A 19762-nucleotide genomic window follows, 5' to 3' on the forward strand; every position below is an offset into this window, starting at 1 on the left:
TATGAAGCCTATTACGTAAAAATTCGAATTTTCCCGAATATGAGGTATACACCGTTAGATTTATCTGGAGTCCTTCTACAAATGCTCAGTTATTGACGAAATTCGTAGGTTGAAAATTTTGAGTAATTGTCGAAAAACCAAAATTTTTAAAGCTTAGTTTTTCAGTTTTTCGGCTACGCTGAGCCGAGTATATGTCTGATCCTGAATACTTACACACCATTTGAAAGGTTAACTCAACACTATTGATTTGGCGTATTTGAGGTTCTCCGATCTCTTCTTGAACCGAAGATATATACCCCCAAAAAATATGCCGTTTTGTACCTACCAAGTTCTATAGCTGGCTTATGGGTGGTCAAAAGTCACAAACTACACCGGTTCTGAATCGGCCCTGACCCCCTCTTCAAACACAGAAAAAAAATTCAGATCGGTTTAACTTTACACACACATACATACATACATACATACATACATACATACATACATACATACATACATACATACATACATACATACATACATATCCACAAACATTTTCCCTTTTTTAAATAGAAATTGAGTCATATTTCTGAGCTCGGTAACTTTTGAATAGTATAACCGATTTTCAAAATTAGATATGCGTTGGAAAGGTAATGATCAGTACTATTAGAGGCAGCAAAGGTCCCAAAGTCCACACCCTTGGACCAAAATGGATGGTTGACATATGAATAGGTGAGTCATTTCCAGAACTTTAAGATGGGAGTTGGCCCAATTTTCAATTCAGTCAGATTTAGAAAATCGAAAATTTCGTGTATATAATATAGTGTCGCGTGTATGTAGGGGGTGTAGATGTGCGCCACTGGCGAGAACTGCCGTTCTCTGGTAATAAGTTTTTAACGTACACCATACAAAAAAACACCGCTAACCTACATTATTATGCTTCCAATTGGATTTTTCCATTATTTTATTTATTGGTTTTTTACCTTTAACTTTTTTATTTTTTATATTGAAAGTTTGTTAAAACATTTTTTTGTAGGTTTTAATAAGATCTATAAGACTGTTAATATTAAATCCTTTTAAAATCCTCAGTCTCAAAAAGAGGTGACTTTGAAAGGGTTCGTGAAGGTGGTTTTTGCATGTTATTATAAGTTCTAATTGTTTGTAGCTCACTCAATTCTTATTGTAGAAAAAATTTTCGTAAACCAAGTTCTTAAGAATTAAACAAGCTACATTTTCACATCTAAACATTTTTCCGCATCTCTGATGCTAATCTTTCTATTCTGAAGAGAAGGGCATGTTTTATCAAACTACAGAAATTCGTTATTCGCTTTTAACTCCAGTTTTTTAAAAACTAATTATTTTACGCAGGTCAAACTTCTGTAATATATTAAAAGTACATAAATAAAAAATACGGAATAAGGTCGATGACTAATTTTAATTAGAGTGGTAATTAGGTGGTTGTTTCCGATAAATTTTGGACTGAAAAAATAGGGACTGGCATTCTTTTCATTATAAGTCACTTAATTTTTAAGCTACATACTTTATTTTTATTTTTGAAGATAGATCTTTTTAAACATTTAAAATTAGTTTCTATAAGTTATCCTCGAAAAATGCATAGTTTTTCCGTCTTTTGACTTTGAAACTACATATAATATTTAGTATTTGACGAAGAAAAGCTAACATATAAAAATAATGTGTGTGTACTTTGTACGCACGTAAGAAGTTATACTTCTATTATATGATTTAAACGAAATTAATATACTTTTTATTTATATTTTGTTTAAATATTAAACTAATTTATATTTACTACTTCTCAAACATTTTTATTAGAACAGTGCCAAAAATTAAAATAATAAAAGAATAAAACACATTAAACAAGCCACAAATGATGTCTGAACATTAATTGTCGAAAATTTTTTTAACTAAATACGTATTTTCTGAAAATACAATTATATAATAAATATACTTACAATCATAAAATGTATTAAAAAAAAACAAAAAAGAAAGTTTCTATTGAGACTCGAACCAGCGCTGATAAGAGCGGTTGGTATTGGAATTCATTCGCCTTCTCCGCTTAGCCACGGACACTATGTGTCATTATTTACGAAGATCGACTAACTAAACGGATTAAACTTGTGATATTTTGATATTTTGAAAATTGATCAAATTATTTTAATTTTGAATTGAAATGATTTAGAATTGAAAAAATAGAACAAAACATAGAGTAAAAAAACAATATATTAGGTGAATATTGATAGAAATTTTGATGGTAATCAAATTATATAAATAAAAGTATTACATACTATGTATTTTGGCAGATCAAATAGGTAGGTTTATACCCATGATACATTAACAATTATTACGTACCTGTTGCTTTTAAAAACTATTTAAAAGTCACTCCAATATTATAAACTTTTTTGTTTCTGTCCTCACAACAATAAAACTAATATATTATACATTTGTTTACCTTTACCTTTACCTCCAAACCACAGCTGCCATATCGGATAATTTTTGACATGTCATTTGAACATCCAATCAGAACAAAGTTATAATGCGCATGCGCCGGGCTGATAGGTTTTAACATATAAAAAAATCACCCTCTATCGCCGGTAAAGAAGTATAACTTCAATAAAGTACAGCTCGATTACTACTGGTCTTAAAGAAAATTAAAAAAAAAACACTTTGTTTCTTTTTTAAAAGGTATATATTTGTTAAGTAAAGTTGTTTTGATAAAGCAAAAACTTTTGAGTTAGTAGCAGAAAACTGATTAATAACATTGATTTTTTCGATATGAAACTAACACTTTCGATAACCAATAAATCGAAAACTATTAATTTTATCAAGAAAATGAATAAAACATTTTTTAGAGGAAATAAAAAATGTAGTATATCAAAGTGTGTAAATAATTTATTTCTTTAGCTGAGCGCTTTCGACATAAATGTCATCATCGGAGCTAATGCTAAAATAAAAAAAGAGGTCTTGTAAGAAAAAGAAGTACAAAACTCTTTTTTTACTTACGTCAATTGTTAAAAAAGTACCGCTACAAAATTGAGGTGTTAACATTTGCATCTTGTGAAAATAACTTTTGGTTGGATATCCTCCGTACAACCCCAAACAGCAAAAACAGAAAAACGGCCACATTACACGTTACACAAACACAAAAAAAATTTTTTCATGGTATAGGTATCACCCATCCATTGTTGGCCTAGTAGAAACAGCTGACTGACAAAGTCGGATATTTAAATCTGCTTTTATCTGTTCTGCGTTGACGTATGACATCTGACATTAAATTCTGAATAATTTTAACATTTTTGAAGGAAAAATTAAAAATTTTTAAAAAATTTTTAAGGAAATGTACCTTAGATGTTTGTACTAATCAACTAATAAATTAATTGATAACATGATTGATTTTAAGACTAATTGGCCCAACATACATACACACCTTGTCAGATAAAAAATAAAAACAGGAAGTAATGAGGAAGATCAGTTTTTAATGGTGAATTCTCAAATTCAATATTCTAGGAGATATTAGATCATTGAAATTATAGATTGAGATAATATTAGATTGTTGTTGTTATTCATCTTTTGTAAATTATGATAAAGATGAATAACAACAACAATCTAATATTATCTCAATCTATAATTTCAATGATCTAATATCTCCTAGAATATTGAATTTGAGAATTCACCATTAAAAACTGATCTTCCTCATTACTTCCTGTTTTTATTTTTTATCTGACAAGGTGTGTATGTATGTTGGGCCAATTAGTCTTAAAATCAATCATGTTATCAATTAATTTATTAGTTGATTAGTACAAACATCTAAGGTACATTTCCTTAAAATTTTTTTAAAAATTTTTAATTTTTCCTTCAAAAATGTTAAAATTATTCAGAATTTAATGTCAGATGTCATACGTCAACGCAGAACAGATAAAAGCAGATTTAAATATCCGACTTTGTCAGTCAGCTGTTTCTACTAGGCCAACAATGGATGGGTGATACCTATACCATGAAAAAATTCTTTTTGTGTTTGTGTAACGTGTAATGTGGCCGTTTTTCTGTTTTTGCTGTTTGGGGTTGTACGGAGGATATCCAACCAAAAGTTATTTTCACAAGATGCAAATGTTAACACCTCAATTTTGTAGCGGTACTTTTTTAACAATTGACGTAAGTAAAAAAAGAGTTTTGTACTTCTTTTTCTTACAAGACCTCTTTTTTTATTTTAGCATTAGCTCCGATGATGACATTTATGTCGAAAGCGCTCAGCTAAAGAAATAAATTATTTACACACTTTGATATACTACATTTTTTATTTCCTCTATTCATTCAAGTGTGTACAAACTTATCAGTCTTTCAACTAATTTTCAAAACAATTTTTGCTGAAAATTAATGTTTTTACCAACATTTGCGGTCAAAATATAATAAAAAATTTCCACCCCCAAGATGGGGTGGTAACCACCCCATCGTAAAAGCGTCTTTCGACAGCATATAGATTTTGATCCTTGGACTTTCCACTACTTATTGTCAAATTTTCAAACAAATCGATCCATTCTGTAAAAATTGCGAAGTGAAAAGTTTCAGTTCCTGGACTAATTATACATTTGGAGCTCTATAACTTTTGAACGGCTTAACTGATTTTGATCAATAAACATAAGTTTGAAACGTATTGACAAGTAGTATCTGATGCATCCAAGATTAAGTATGATAACTGAACGTATTACAGGAATTTATTGAGCTTGAAAAACCGTTTTTCCCATAAGAAATAGATTAAATCATACTTATGAAGCCTATAACCTAAAAAATTCGAATTTTCCCAGATATGAGGTATACACCGTCAGATGCATCTAGAGACCTTCTACAAACGCTCAGTTATTGGCGCAATTTGTAGGTTGAAATTTTGAGTAATTGTCAAAAAACCAAAATTTTCAAAGTTTAATTGTTTAGTTTTTCGGCTATGGTGAGCAGTGTATATGTGTCAGCTTGATAGCTTAGGCACCGCTTGAAAGTTTAACTCAACTCTATTGATTGGTGTATCTGCGGTTTTCCTGTCTCTCCTTGAACCTAAGATATATACGCCTAAAAAATTTGCTATTTTGTCTCTACCTAGCCCTCTAGTGGGCTTACGGGTAGTCAGAAGTAAAAAATTACACCGGTTCTGAATCGGCCCTCACATCCTCTTGAAACACAGAAAAAAGAATTCAGACCGGTGTAACTTTTCCACACTACAAACATACATACAAACATACATACAAACATATCCACAAACATTTTCCCCTTTTTAAATAAAAATTGGGTCATATTTCTGAGCTCGGTAACTTTTGAATGGTATAACCGATTTTAAAAATTAGACATCTGTTGGAAAGGTAATGATCAGTACTATCAGAAGCCGTAAAGCTCGGACTTAAATTTTTGAAATTTTTGGGAGTTTTGGGGACGAGAACGAAAAACAGCCCCTAAATGACAAGGGCCGTAAAATCCACACCCGTAGACCAAAATGGAGAGTTGACATATGGATGGGTGAGTCTTTTCCTAAACTTTAAGATGGGATTTGGTCCAATTTTCAATTCAGTCAGATTTAGAAAATCGAAAATTTCGTGTATATATAGTGTCGCTTGTAGGTGTATTGTTGTTGGGGTTGTGCGCCACTGACGAGAACTGCCGTTCTCTGGTAATGTATATGTTTCAAAATATACCTTAAAATGTAAATTCACAATAAATTTTCATATTCTTACTAGGTGTCTATAATCTTACCATGTAAAAATTTGTGTTGGATTTTACAAATATTCAAAATATCTCGATAAAAACTGACTTATCGAAAAATTTCAAAGAGACAAAAAAATTTTAAAAATATTTTGTTTAACTAATGGTACCAGAATAATAATTTAATTGGAACGTACACAAATATTTGGGGGGTTTAAGGGAACAAAACTCCCATAATTTTTTTTATGGAATGCACAAATTTATTGTGAATTCACTTTTTTAGGTATGTATATTTTGAAACATATACATATTAATATTTTGATAACCCCCTCCGTGGCTCAGTGGTAAGAGCGCCTGCCTTTGTATCGAAAAAATCCGAAAGGTTGTGGGTTCGAATCTCACCAGGGTCAGAGATTTTTCATTTATTATAAATTAATAAATGAATATAGTTTCTGTCCTTGTGGGATCGGTACTCACCGGAGGGACCGCAGACGTTCGGATACAATTAGCGTCTCTTTGCAAAGACAATGAAGTCGACTTTGCAAAGTAACAAGACACTTACTCAACACACACACTACACATGACACTAGGTACCTAACTGTTCAAAATTACCGTACCTACCATGCCAATGGCCATTAGCTGTCGAGGCATTAGCTAAATAAAAAAAAAATATTTTGATAAAAAATCGTTTATCGAAAAAATACTAACAGGCAAAAAAGTTTTAAAAACAATGTGTTTGACTAATGGTAGCACAATAATAATTTAATTGTAACGTACACAAACATTTGGAACATTTAAAGGAACAAAACCCCCATAACATAATATTTATGTAAACATATTAAAAAAGAGGCCGCATCTCGATAAAAACTGGTTTATCGAAAAAATACTAAGAGGCAAAAAAGGTTTAAAAACATTGTGTTTTACCTAACGGTACCGCAGTAATAATTTAATTGGATCGTACACACAAGTTTGGGGGGGTTTAAGGGAACAAAATCCCCATAAAATTTTTATGGGGTGTACAAATTTCACTGCTATTATTTTTTTGAACTGTCCCTACCATAAGAATACCACATGTCCATTTTCAATAAAAAATCTCTAATAGTTTTCGATATATTGGAAAAAATCGATTTTTATTTTGTAACTTCGAGGGGCTATAACTTGTTTTATGTGCACATTTGTACTAAGTTAAGTTAGGTTTAATCGAACTATTTTGGTCCCAGAACATGTGATTAAATTTATGACCTGTATTTTTGTTACACCCTGTATACAGGGTGAGTCACCACTAACGGGACGGAAGATTGCAGCGAAATGGTAAAAGATTTAAAAAAAAATTAAAATTAGTAGTTTGTAAGTTGATAAAATCTATATTTTAAAATTATTTTGAAATATACAGGATGTCCCAATAAATGACGGCGTATCAAAGTTATATTTTTTCTTATGGAACACCCTGTATTTTATTGCATTTTTTAATTGTCCGCAAAAATAAGGTAAAGTTTCATTAGGCTTTCCCATACCTATGTACAGAGTGTTCTGAGTTATGTTGACTTTTCTTAAAATGTAAAGTTTTAAAAGAAGGCTAATTCTCAAGTTATTTAAGCAATTATAAAAAAATTACTTTTACATCTAAATAGTTTGATATTGGTTGAATGTATTTCATAATTAATTATTACACATTTATTTACAGCGTGTTCAACATTTACAGTTTCATTATTGGATTATTCAATGTGTCATATGATGCTTATTTTAAATAGAACACCATGTATATTAATAAACATTATACTAAACAAATATACTTCTTTCGAATGGTATATGGATGTCCTATACCTAGGTCTCACAGTTTTTGCGTAATTTACAATTAATATTTAAATTCCTAATCTGTAAATCAATTTTATAACAAAAGATATATCTTGCTGTATGATATTGTCATTTTATGACAGTACAGTCTGGTAATTATCAAAAATATAAACATCCGTGTATGATATTTATCAAATTTAATTGTTCCCAAAAATGAATAATCACCGTTATCTATAGTAGGGGAGCAAAGTATGCTTAAAGTGCAGTCACTCGAGCATTATGGAGACCTATTGGGTTGTGAAGAGTAGGTCCTAAACCAAAAAAATTTAAGTAAAGTTTTCCATTTTAGTGGGCGCTTGCCATTTTTTAATTTAATTTTCCATTTTCATTAATCGTTTTTTCCGATTATAACGCCATCTATCCATAATTCGAAAAAATGTTTCGAATAAAAGTTACTTATTTTTACGTAAGGAATCCAAATCTGCAATAAAAATGGGGGCTTCTATTTAAGATTTTAAAGTAACCCCCCACCCCACCTCCGTGAGGGGTCGTGTTTAGTGCCATTCGATAGATTTTTCAAAAATATTAATAAGTGTATTTTACAGTTTTTCGATCTGATGTCCATTTCGCGAAATATCGCGGGATCCGTATTTAAAATATTAAATTTACCCCCTCCCCTCTCCGTGGGAAGTCGTGTTTGGTATCATTCGATAGATTTTTAAAAAGTATTGAGCACATATTTTTTAGTTTTTCGATCTATCATTCATTTCGCGAATTATTCGCTTTTTTCTTGTGAAACTTTGGGACTCACCCATTTCCTTACGCCTGGCTCAAATCGTCAGATTTTTAAAATATAAACTCTTTTGCATGTACTTAACTTACCTTATCTTAATCTGACACTTTTGAGTTTTTTTAAGGATAGAATTTTTTTTTCGGGCCCCCCTTAACGAACTCTCCTGTGTTAAGAACCAATATATAGTAGAGGTACATCTGCAGGGTACCAGGTTTCTCCCCATATGCTAATCTGACGCGCTCGAGTTACTGCAAAAATTCCCGCTTGGGCTCCCCTACCACTACGAAAATGTAGACATGGTACTTTGCATTGGGGATTGTTTCCAAAATTGTATCTTACTTTCTAAAGTTTACTCTCAAAAGTATCCTGATAGAAGACACCCAAAAAGGACGTTTTTGAGAGATTTCTCAATAGATTTGGTGCTACTGGTAATATTGCATACGGAAAGTTAAATAAAAATAAACCAGTTATTTGTGATGACGTCAAGGAACTTGATCTCCTGCTTTCTGTTCCTAAAAACTCAAATACTAGTAAAGAAAAAAATTCGGGTGAATTGGAGATCAGTCAAACGAGTGTTAGAGTACTTAAGAGAAACCACTATTATCCGTATAAAAGTCACTACACCAGTATTAGGTCGAACAGGATTAGGATAAATATTTAACTTATCGTTTATGGATTTTAGAATTTGGAGAAGATCCTGATTTTTTTAAATGTATTTTATACAGACCAATCCACCTAATTCTTATAATAATGGTCTAGTAAATAGACATAATTTTCATTTCATTATGATACAGTAAACAAACATTTATTTCCTACTGTTGATCGCCAACACCGATAGAGTGTTAATGTTTGGGGCGGTATTCTGGGCGAGTACGTTACCGACCCGTATTTTTTTGACGAAAATCTGAAGGGAACCACTTTTTAAACTTCTTAAAACAAGATTTTTGGATCCTTCTTGAAAACCTTCCACTTAGCGTCCGAACAAACATGTAGCCCTATAGGACGGAGCTCCTGCTAACTTTTGACGTGATGTTAAGAACTACCTTAACAGAAAATTTAAAAATAAATGGATAGGTAGAGGTGAGCCGTATATTTGGCCACCTAGGTCACCAGGATTGATAAAGATGAATTTTTTATGGGGTTTTAAATGGGTTTTAAATATTAAAAATATTATATATCTATGCTACATTTTCGACTACTCCATATGATATGAAATTAAAAATTTCGAACGCTTTTTGCGTCTATAACGACAGCTATTTTAATTAAAGTAAGCAAATCATTTGAAGACATAATCGTTTGTTGTATTGTACAAGAAAGCAAACATTTTGAACATCTATTACATAACTGATAATTTTTTACTTATAATAAGTTGTGTTTTTTTTTTTGAAGTTATACTTCTTTAGGCGCGATTGAGAGTAAAATTTCATAATTCTGCGCGCATGTGCACACAGACAGTATGGTATAAACGTTATACGGGATCTGATTGGGTGTTAAAATCATTTGTCAATAATTGTTCAATATGGAGATTTTGGATAAACAAATTAATGTTGTGTATATTAGTTTTTATTGTTGTGATGGCAGAGAAAAATTCAAGTTTATAATATTATACTGACTTTTTAAATAGTTTTTAAAAGCAACAGGTACGTAATAATTGTAAATGTTTCAGTATCCTAATAACAAACATAGGTAGGACCTACCTATTTGGAAAATTTAAAAAGAACCTACTAAAATAGTATGTAATGTTTGATTTACATAATTTGATTACCATCAAAATTTCTATCAATATTCACCTAATATATTGTTTTCTTACTCTATGTTTTGTTGTATTCTAATATTTCTTTCAATTCTAAATAATTTCAATTCAAAATCAAAATAATTTGGTTAAATTCAGAACCGTCGAAAGTGTAATCCGAAGTTGATCTTCGCACATGATGACACATGGTCTCTGTGGGTAAAAGTTTAAGGTGAATGAATTTCAATACTATCTGCGCTGATAAGCGGGTTCGAACCCCAATGAAAACTTTTATTTTTTTTTTTTTATTTTTTTTATACATTTTATGATTGTAAGTTTATTATATAATTTTTTTTTCAGAAAATACGTATTTAGTTAAAATTTTTTCCTACATTTTTCAGAAATCATTTGTGGCATTTTTCAATTTGTTTGTTTGTGTGTTTTTTATTCTTTTATTATTTTAATTTTTGGCACTGTTTTAATAAAAAATTTTGAGAAGTAGTAAGTATTAAAATTAGTTTAATATTTAAATAAAATATAAATAAACTGTTTAAAGTATATTAATTTCGTTGAAATCATATAATAGAAGTGTAACTTCTTACGTGCGTACAAAGTACACACACATTATTTTTTTTTATTTTTAATGGCATAGACATTAGTCATTCAGCCAGTTGCAATACAGAATATACAATAAGTTGTGGTTCATTATTTATGTATTTGCTTTAATAAAATTCTTTATGTTTTGTTATGTATTTAATTATTTTCAATGAAAAAAAATTGTTTTACATATCAGCAACTAAAAGTAAAGTAATTTATTTACAACTACACTCGTTTCTAACAACTATGCCAAGATGATGGGTTTAAAAATCGAGAGTGACTATAAATATTATTTTTAAAATCAATTTACCGTTTAGGAAAATTGTAAATTACGCAAAAAAACTATGACTCCTAGGTATAGAACATCCCTATTCCATTCGAAAAAGGAACCTGTATTTAGTATAATAATCTATTAATACACATGGTGTTCTATTTAAAAGAAGCATCATATGACACATTAAATAATCCAATAAGGAAGCTGTAAATTTTGAACACCCTGTAAGTAAATGTGTAATAATCATTCATTAAATACATTAATTATAAGATAGTTACCAGACCGTACTGTTATAAAATTACAATGTCATACAATGCCATTAATTAACTACATCTTTTGTTTTAAAATCGATTTACAGATTAAGAATTTTAATATTTGTAAATTACGTAAAAACTATGAGACTTAGGTATATGCCATCCATATACCATTCGAAAGAGGTAAATTTGTTTAGTATAATTATTTATTAATATACATAGTGTTCCATTTAAAATAAGAATCATATGACACATTGAATAATCCAATAATGAAACTGCAAAATTTTGAACACCCTGTAAATAAATGTGTAATAATCAATCATGAAATACATTCAACCAATATCCAACTATTTAGATGTAATAGCTATTTGTATAACAAGGAAGGAAAGTGCTACTTTTCCTCCCGAGAATGAAGTTTACTGCCCGACGCGTAGCGGAGGGCAGTAATCATTCAAGGGAGGAAAAGGCACTTTACTCCCATGTTATACATATGGTTTTTCCACCTTCCTCAAATAACAAGTTATTTTTTCATTTTTACTTAATTTATTTATAACTAACCAACAAAATTTATTAGAACTAAAACTAACAAGTAGGTACAATATAACTGTCAACTGTCAAATATAAGTCAACTTATTAATGTAAACATTGTTAAATTAGAATAACAATTTACTGTTTTTTACCATTCTGCAAAATACAGAGGGTTTTTAAATAAACGTTAAAATGTATAGATACTTACGTAATAGAAAATAGATATTGTACAGGGCGTCAATAAGTTATATTTCATGATTGAAATACCATGACGGCACTTTTACTTTTCCTCCCTAGGGAGGAAAAGTACAACTTTGCACCCTACAATCAGGTCCGGAAAAGTATACTTTCGGTAGAGGTAGGTGGAAAAAGTAATTTTTTTTATAATTTTTTGAATAACTTAAGAATAAGGCTTCTTTTAAAACTTTATATATTATTTTTCAAGATATTTTCTCTTGAATTCATTCGAGAGCTTTTTAGATGTATACAGGGTGAGTCATGAGGAACTGTACATACTCCTACCTCGTGTAGAGGCTCCTATGGGGAATAACAAATAATGACCATTAAAAAGTGTCTGCTCCCATTGTTAAATAATATACAAGGCGAGTTTCGCACTTTGACAGAAATTTGTATTCGTCATAATTTTTGAACGGTCAGATCGATGTGTCTCTTATTTTGGTCAATCGTTACACTATTACCACCTAATCAACTGATTTATTCAAACTAGAAAAAATCAGGTACGGCTTCAAAAAATTAGTTCGTTTGGGTCTTAGAAAAAATTTCACCCTATATACGCTTTTTGAAAACTATAATATGAATTTTACAAATTAGACAAATAGGCAATTAAAATGACATATTTATTTTTTTCTCCACACGATTACTTAATTTTTTATAAAAAAATCAAATTTGAGTATGAATTTAAAGTTTGGTAAAGTGAACCATAGATTTAAAAAAAAATAACTTTTATTACAAATTTTTTTTAACAAATATTTAATTTATGTTACCACCCAATCAACTGATTTATACAAACTAGAAAAAAATCATTCCCGGATTTAAAAAATTAGTTCGTTTTGGTCTTAGAAAAAATTTCACCCCGTATACGCTTTTTGAAAACTCTAATATGAATTTTACAAATTAGAAAAATAGGCAATTAAAATGGCATATTTATTTTTTCCCCACACGATTACTTAATTTTTTATTAAAAAATCAATCACGGTTTAACTCGCTACAACTCTGTTCCATTTTAATATTATTTTCTGAAATTTTACAGCACATAATATCTCTTACCATTGTGAAGACTATGAAAATTGCTGTAGACTTTCCGTCTTCTTCTCATAAAAGTTATGAATTTTTAAAAATAAAAGGTGCAGATTCGTGAATTGCAAAGGTAAATCGCAAAAATTAAGTGAAAAAATTTAAAATTTATCTATTTGATCACGTCTATGTTAAACTATAGAGTCCAAAGAGAAGTGTTCTGGGTGTAAGATCTAGACGTGGTATAGAAAAAGAAAATGGTGAAGCTTTTAATTTTGAGAAAAACGTTGTTATTTTTTTTTTATTTTTATGGCAAAATTCCAATTCTGACAAATTTGATTTTTTAATAAAAAATTAAGTAATCTTGTGGGGAAAAATAAGTAAACCATTTTAATTGCCTATTGGTCTAATTTGTAAAATTCATACTAGAGTTTTCAAAAAGCGTATACAGGGTGAAATTCTTTCTAAGACCAAAACGAACTAATTTTTTAAATCCGGGCCTGATTTTTTTTCTAGTTTGTATAAATCAGTTGATTGGGTGGTAACATAAATTAAATATTTGTTAAAAAAAATTTTGTAATCAAAGTTATTTTTTTTAAATCTATGGTTCACTTTACCAAACTTTAAATTCATACTCAAATTTGATTTTTTTATAAAAAATTAAGTAATCGTGTGGAGAAAAAAATAAATATGTCATTTTAATTGCCTATTTGTCTAATTTGTAAAGTTCAGCTGTAAAATGCTACTAACACTAGATACTCGTAATTTGTAATTATTTTATTGATGGGTATTTTGCACATAGCACATCCTATAGGCGAACGGCAGCAACCCCTAAAATTACGTTATACCGACCACGAAAATCAACTTTAAGGTGAATGACCAATTTTGTCACTCTTTATGTTTTTGAGGTCGCTGAATATGAATATGAAGTTTATTTTTATCTAGAATTCGTGGAACATATTTAAAAATCAAATTTTTTGCAAAAATGCGAAAAATCAATTTTGATGATTTTTCAACTTTACCTCGCTGTATCTTTGCTCGCTGTAAATATTTCCTCTTGAAAATTTTACTGTGTCATCTTTGAAGTATTTAGATAACAACGAGCTTTGTATAAAGATGTTTGTATAAACTAAAAGAGGAGTTGTAAATTTTTAAACAATTTGTCGTCAGATTTCGTTAGTTTCATGTTTACTTAAAAAAGTTAAGTGGCAAACTTTTTAGCTTATAATTTTAACCAAGACAACAATAAAACATAATTCATGAAGAAGTTTTTTGAAAAATTTTAAGTAAAAAAATATGCAATAGAAGAAAAGTTATGTGACTTTATAGACGAGCAGCACACCACACAAAACGCTTATTTCTTGAGATACTGTGTGGTGTGATGACCACGGTGTGGTGGATGGCTAATTTTGGTCATACTTTATATTTTTGATGGTGGTGAAAACGAAAATTAGTATTTTGAATTCTACGTGGAGGAACCGTGGCAAAATCGCAATTTTACCCTATAAATTAAAAAAAAATGAAATCACATGTTTGCGTTTAATAACTCTGTTTCATTTTAATATTCTTTTCTAAAATTTTTATAGTATTCTTATATAGTATATATATGTTTATAGTATATATTTTATAGTATCCTTACAAAACTATATTTCTGACAAAATTTGAAATTTAGCTTTTTAATCAGGTTTATGTTAAATATAGGGTACAAAGAATAAAATGATTTATAGAAAAAAAATAATGCCACTTTCAATTTTAAGAAAAACGTGATTTTTTTTTATTGTTAGGGTAAAATTGCAATTTGGACAATGTTCCTCCATCTAAAATTCAAAATAAACCTTATTTTTGTTTTCAGCACCATCAAAAACATAATGTAAGACCAAAATTAGCCATTCACCGTACTGTGGTCAGTATTTCGAGAAATAAACGTTTTTTTTTTTTGGAAGAGTGCCACTCGTCTATAAAGTCACATAACTTTTTTCTTATTACATATTTTGACTTGAAATTTTCCGGAAAACTTCTTAATGAATTATATTTTATTGCTGTGTTAGTTAAAATTATAAACTAAAAAGTTTATCACTCAACTTTTTTACGTAAACATGAAACTAACGAAATCCGACGACAAAATGTTTAAAAATTAACAACCCCTCTTTTAATTTGTGTAAACATTCTGGACAAATCTCGTTGTCATTTAAATACTCGACGGATGATACAGTAAAAATTTCAAAAGGAAATATTTACAGCGACCAAAGATACAGCGAGGTAAATATGAAAAATCATCAAAATTTATATTTCGCATTTTTGCATAAAATTTGTTTTTTGAACATGTTCCACCAATTTTAGATAAAAATATACTTCATATTCGGATTCAGCGACCTCGAAAATATGAAGAAAGACTAAAATTTGTCATTCACCTATCATGGTCGCTTTTTCGATTTCTAAGCCTCAAATTAGGAATGTTCCGGTCACCTACACTCCAGTTTGATTTTTGGAGCAGTCTGTTTTGTTTCTCGTATTATCTTTTCGTCTGTATTTGTCTAATTTGGTTGTAACATTATATCTAACATTCAATTATCTTTCTCTCTATAGAAAAGTATTTATAGATATAAAATACGGAGACTTATTCGTAGAACATATTTATAACATAACCCAACTGAGTAGTAATTGAGGATTGTTCTATATTTCTATAAATATAGCCTATAATGAATTTTATTTTGCTAAATGCTCGATTTTTATCATAAACTTAGTGAAATATCCTCCTCCTCCTAACTACATTCTCTATTGAGGTTGGCGATCAATATGGCATATTTGTCTGTGTTCTGGGCTTGATCTTCTTCTTCATGTACCATGTCCTTTCAGAACGTTGGTTACCATCATAGCTATCTTAATTTTATTTACTGCCACCCTAAATAGCATGCTTGTATCAACACCATACCAATCTCGCAAGTTCTTCAACCATGAGGTTCTTCTTCGTCCTGGACTGCGTTTGCCTGCTATTTTTACTTGCATAATATTTTGTAGCAACCTATATTTGGGACCTCTCATTACATGTCCGAAACCATTCTCTGTTGTGTGGGTCTAATCTCTGATTTTTCGGAGCTAGGATTTCTTCTTTCTTCCTATACCCCTTCTACCTTCAATTTTGCCGTCTAATATTACCTGGAGCTGCTCAAATTTTCTTACGGCGCATTATGTGTCCTAGATATGACGTCTTTCTAATTTTGATTGTATTTACCCGATGAGGACGTGTGTTCATTATTTCCAGTACTTCTTCATTCGTAGTTCTGCTAGTTTAGCTTATTCTTAGAATTCGGCGGTACATCCACATTTCGAATGAATTCAGTTTGTTGACGTAATACGTAATACAGTTTTTAATGTCCAGGTCTCACATCCATATAGTAATAGAGACCACACATAACGCTTTAGTGTTCTCAATCTTATTGTGACTGATAGCTTGGGGTTACAGATCATTTTACGCATGTTCATAAAACCAGACCCTGCTATTTCAATGCGTCTTCTAATTTCTTTTGAGTAGTCTAGCTGACTAATTACAGTGACGGTTTAAGGCATCATGGGGCCCTAGGCGGCCATAAGAAGTAGGCCCCTTTATATCGACCATTTACTTAAAACAAATTTACAGATATTTATGTTGTTTTGGGAGGTAGTTCTCAAAAATAAGTTACGACAATGTAAAAAAGATTATTTTTCTTTTTTTTTACATTTCGCAACAACTTCTCATTAATATTCCATAGCTAATATGCCAAAGAAAAAAAGGGATATTGTGTCGATATGTGATTTTGCCCTGGGTATGATTGCCACCCCTTCGGGGGCGAAAAAACATACATTCAAAATAATGGATAATTGATTAATTCCAAGTAACTTTTGTTCTATCGAGTTTTTTCACTAAATCAATACTTTTTGAGTTATTTGCGAGTGAATATGTTCATTTTTCAACAAAAAAAAAACAACTTTTTAGACGGTTTTTCGCAAATAACTCCAAAATTAAGTATTTTATCGAAAAAATATTCTTAGAAAAAATATAGCGTATACAAAATTTAAACAAATGGTGTATGTATGAAGTATGTAGACCCAGTATAAGCAGAACTGGAGCTAATGAAAAGTTGATTCTTATTCGAGAAATTCCAAGTCATATATTTCAACGTAAATTACCAAAAAATGAAGACCTTTTCGGTGAAAAATCATCAAAACTTTTTTAAAGTGTTAACAAAGTTTTATTTTTGTTTTATTTTTTTAAACAAGTTTCAAGTATCAAAATTAAGCAAGTAAAGCTTAAAATAATGTCGATTCCTTTTTTTTGCACAAAAATCTTGAAAATATATAAAAATCTTGAAAAAACTTAAAGTATATTAGTTATATGATCTGTAAGTTTTAACGGTTCACAGTGCTTATATTTCAAAACATTGGGATTTAAAGTAAAACAAATTTTTTTAAATTTAAAAAAAAATGTCTTTTTTTTAAATAACTTAAAAATTATTATTAGTGGTACCAAAAATCTTAAAGAGTAAAAAATACCATACCAAAATAATTACCAGCTTTTATCAAGATTTGCTTGCAAAATTGATTACCAAATTGAGGGAATGATTAGAACATGGAATATAAAAATGCCTTTGAAGATAACTGCTTAGTTTGTCTTGAAGTTGGTTGTATTTTCCTGATATTTGACAGAAGACAAAGCAAAAACTGAGGTTGATTGGAAATCATAAATTAACCATTTTTTTTTGTCTCAGTTAGCCCGTTTTGATTTTTTTAATATTTAAAATTTTTTTTAAATAACTGCTTAAATAAATAAATTTTAATTAATGCATTTGTGTGGGATGCGGGCCCCATCAAGTGTCCGGGCCCTAAGCGGCCGCCTAGTCCGCCTAATAGTTAATCCGGCACTGACTATTTAGTTTTCTGCCAAGGTATATGAAGCTTCGGGAACTCTAAAGGGTGAAACCATTTATTTGTGTGTTGGGTGTAATTTGTTCATGGGGGTTCTTGTGGAATACATGAATTTAGTTTTGGAAGGGTTAATGTCCAAGTCCAGCCTGTGACTTTTTTCTGAGACTAATAGACTAATGAAATACATGCACTAAGATCATGACATCACTGAATACACATGTTAAAATGACATGTAGTTGTACAAAAGAAAAATACTCCCAATATTAAATATGTTTCTTATTAACTTTAGTTTTACGTGTAGGTATCAATACATTTATGCATTAAGAAGTTGCTAAATACACTTATACTTAAATTTATCAATTTAGAGCGCTATTCAGAGCAGAACAACACAGGTTTTTCTCACACAAAGGATAGTATTCTTTTTTAACTATTTATAATGGGAAATAAGCCACAATATTATTAAAAAATGATTTTTATTAACGTAATTAGTTCAGTGGAAAAAATATCCCAGTGTTTACCAACTCATGAAAAAGAACAGTATAGGGTACTATGTAAACTTGAATTGGAAAAGGCAAATAAAATTGAACAGAACATAATGTAATAATGGATAAAATACAATATGAGGACAAAATTACAGATCTAATTACAAATGGACCTTACACCAAATTAACGAAGGATCCAACGAAAACACTGGAAAACAAAATCTATAGAACTTTATTCAAATTTAAAAATGATCTAATATACTATCAAAGAAAATTAATGACACCTCATTACAGTAAGTCACCAGATTTTTATGGAGTGCCGAAAATTCATAAAGCGAACATACCACTTAGACCCATTTGTAGTACCATCAGTTCTCCTTGTAGTGAACTATCAACATTTTTATTAAACATTATAAAACCATTTACTAATAATGATGACACATTTATAAAAAATACAAAACATTTTTTAAACAAATTGTCAACTATTGAGTTTAATCCAAATAATATTTTAGTAAGTTTTGACATAAACAGTTTATTTACAAATGTACCATTAGATAAAACTTTAAACATAATCAAAACGAAATTAGAGAATGATGATACATTGACAACTACGACAAAACTAAATGTATCAGCTATAATGGAGTTATTGACATTATGTACTAATAATACCTATTTTCAACTAAATAATGAATTTTATAAACAAAACTTTGGTCTAGCAATGGGCTCCTCTTTATCTCCATTATTGGCTAATATATTTATGGAGGATTTCGAAACTAATATCATTTCTAAACAAAATTTAAAACCCACTGTATGGTGGAGATATGTAGATGATGTGTTTTCAATATGGCCTCATAGATCAGAATAATTGTTGGATACATTCCTGAATATTATAAACGATCAAGAAGAGACAATAAAATTTACAATGGAAAAGGAATATAATAACACCCTGCCTTTCCTCGATGTTTTAGTCTCAAAGAAGGATACTGGATATGAGACTCAAGTGTATAGAAAACCAACACATACCAACAGATATCTCAATTACAAATCAAATCACAACATCAACTTTAAAAAGGGAATCATAAAATCCTTATATGATAGAGCCAAAATTACTTGTTCTAACGAAAATTCATTTTTAGAAGAAAAACAATAATTCTTAACATATGTTTTATTAAAAAATGATTATCCTTTATCGTTTATAAATAAGGAATTGTCAAGATTGGATCGAATGGAACAGAACAACATAGAACGGGATCCTACAACATTATATCCATTATATCGGGATCCAACAAAATATCAATACCATACATAAAAGGACTATCCGAGAAACTTAAAACAATAGGCAATAAATTCAACATTTCAACAACATTCAACACAACCAACACATTGAGATCTATTCTATCTAAAACTAAACCTAACAATGAACAAGAAAGGACAAAGAATTGTATTTATAAAATACCTTGTGAATGCGAACAGTTT

General features: G+C 29.8%; 1 protein-coding gene and 2 long non-coding RNA genes across 3 annotated transcripts in view; 2 read left to right on the forward strand and 1 right to left on the reverse strand.

Annotated features, from left to right (window-relative positions):
• The window catches only part of LOC126881401 (kinesin-like protein KIF19), a 676869-nt gene that overhangs the window by 427050 nt on the left and 230057 nt on the right, over positions 1-19762 (forward strand). The window lies entirely within an intron of this gene.
• Positions 2866-3193, reverse strand: LOC126881403 (uncharacterized). Its single transcript, XR_007696835.1, has 2 exons — positions 2995-3193; positions 2866-2935 (listed from the first exon to the last, which is right to left on the reverse strand). It is a non-coding gene; the product is annotated as an uncharacterized LOC126881403 (long non-coding RNA).
• On the forward strand, positions 3866-4272 carry LOC126881402 (uncharacterized). Its single transcript, XR_007696834.1, has 2 exons — positions 3866-4143; positions 4203-4272. It is a non-coding gene; the product is annotated as an uncharacterized LOC126881402 (long non-coding RNA).

This window comes from Diabrotica virgifera, chromosome 3, assembly GCF_917563875.1.
Source record: "Diabrotica virgifera virgifera chromosome 3, PGI_DIABVI_V3a".
NCBI lineage: Eukaryota > Metazoa > Arthropoda > Insecta > Coleoptera > Chrysomelidae > Diabrotica > Diabrotica virgifera.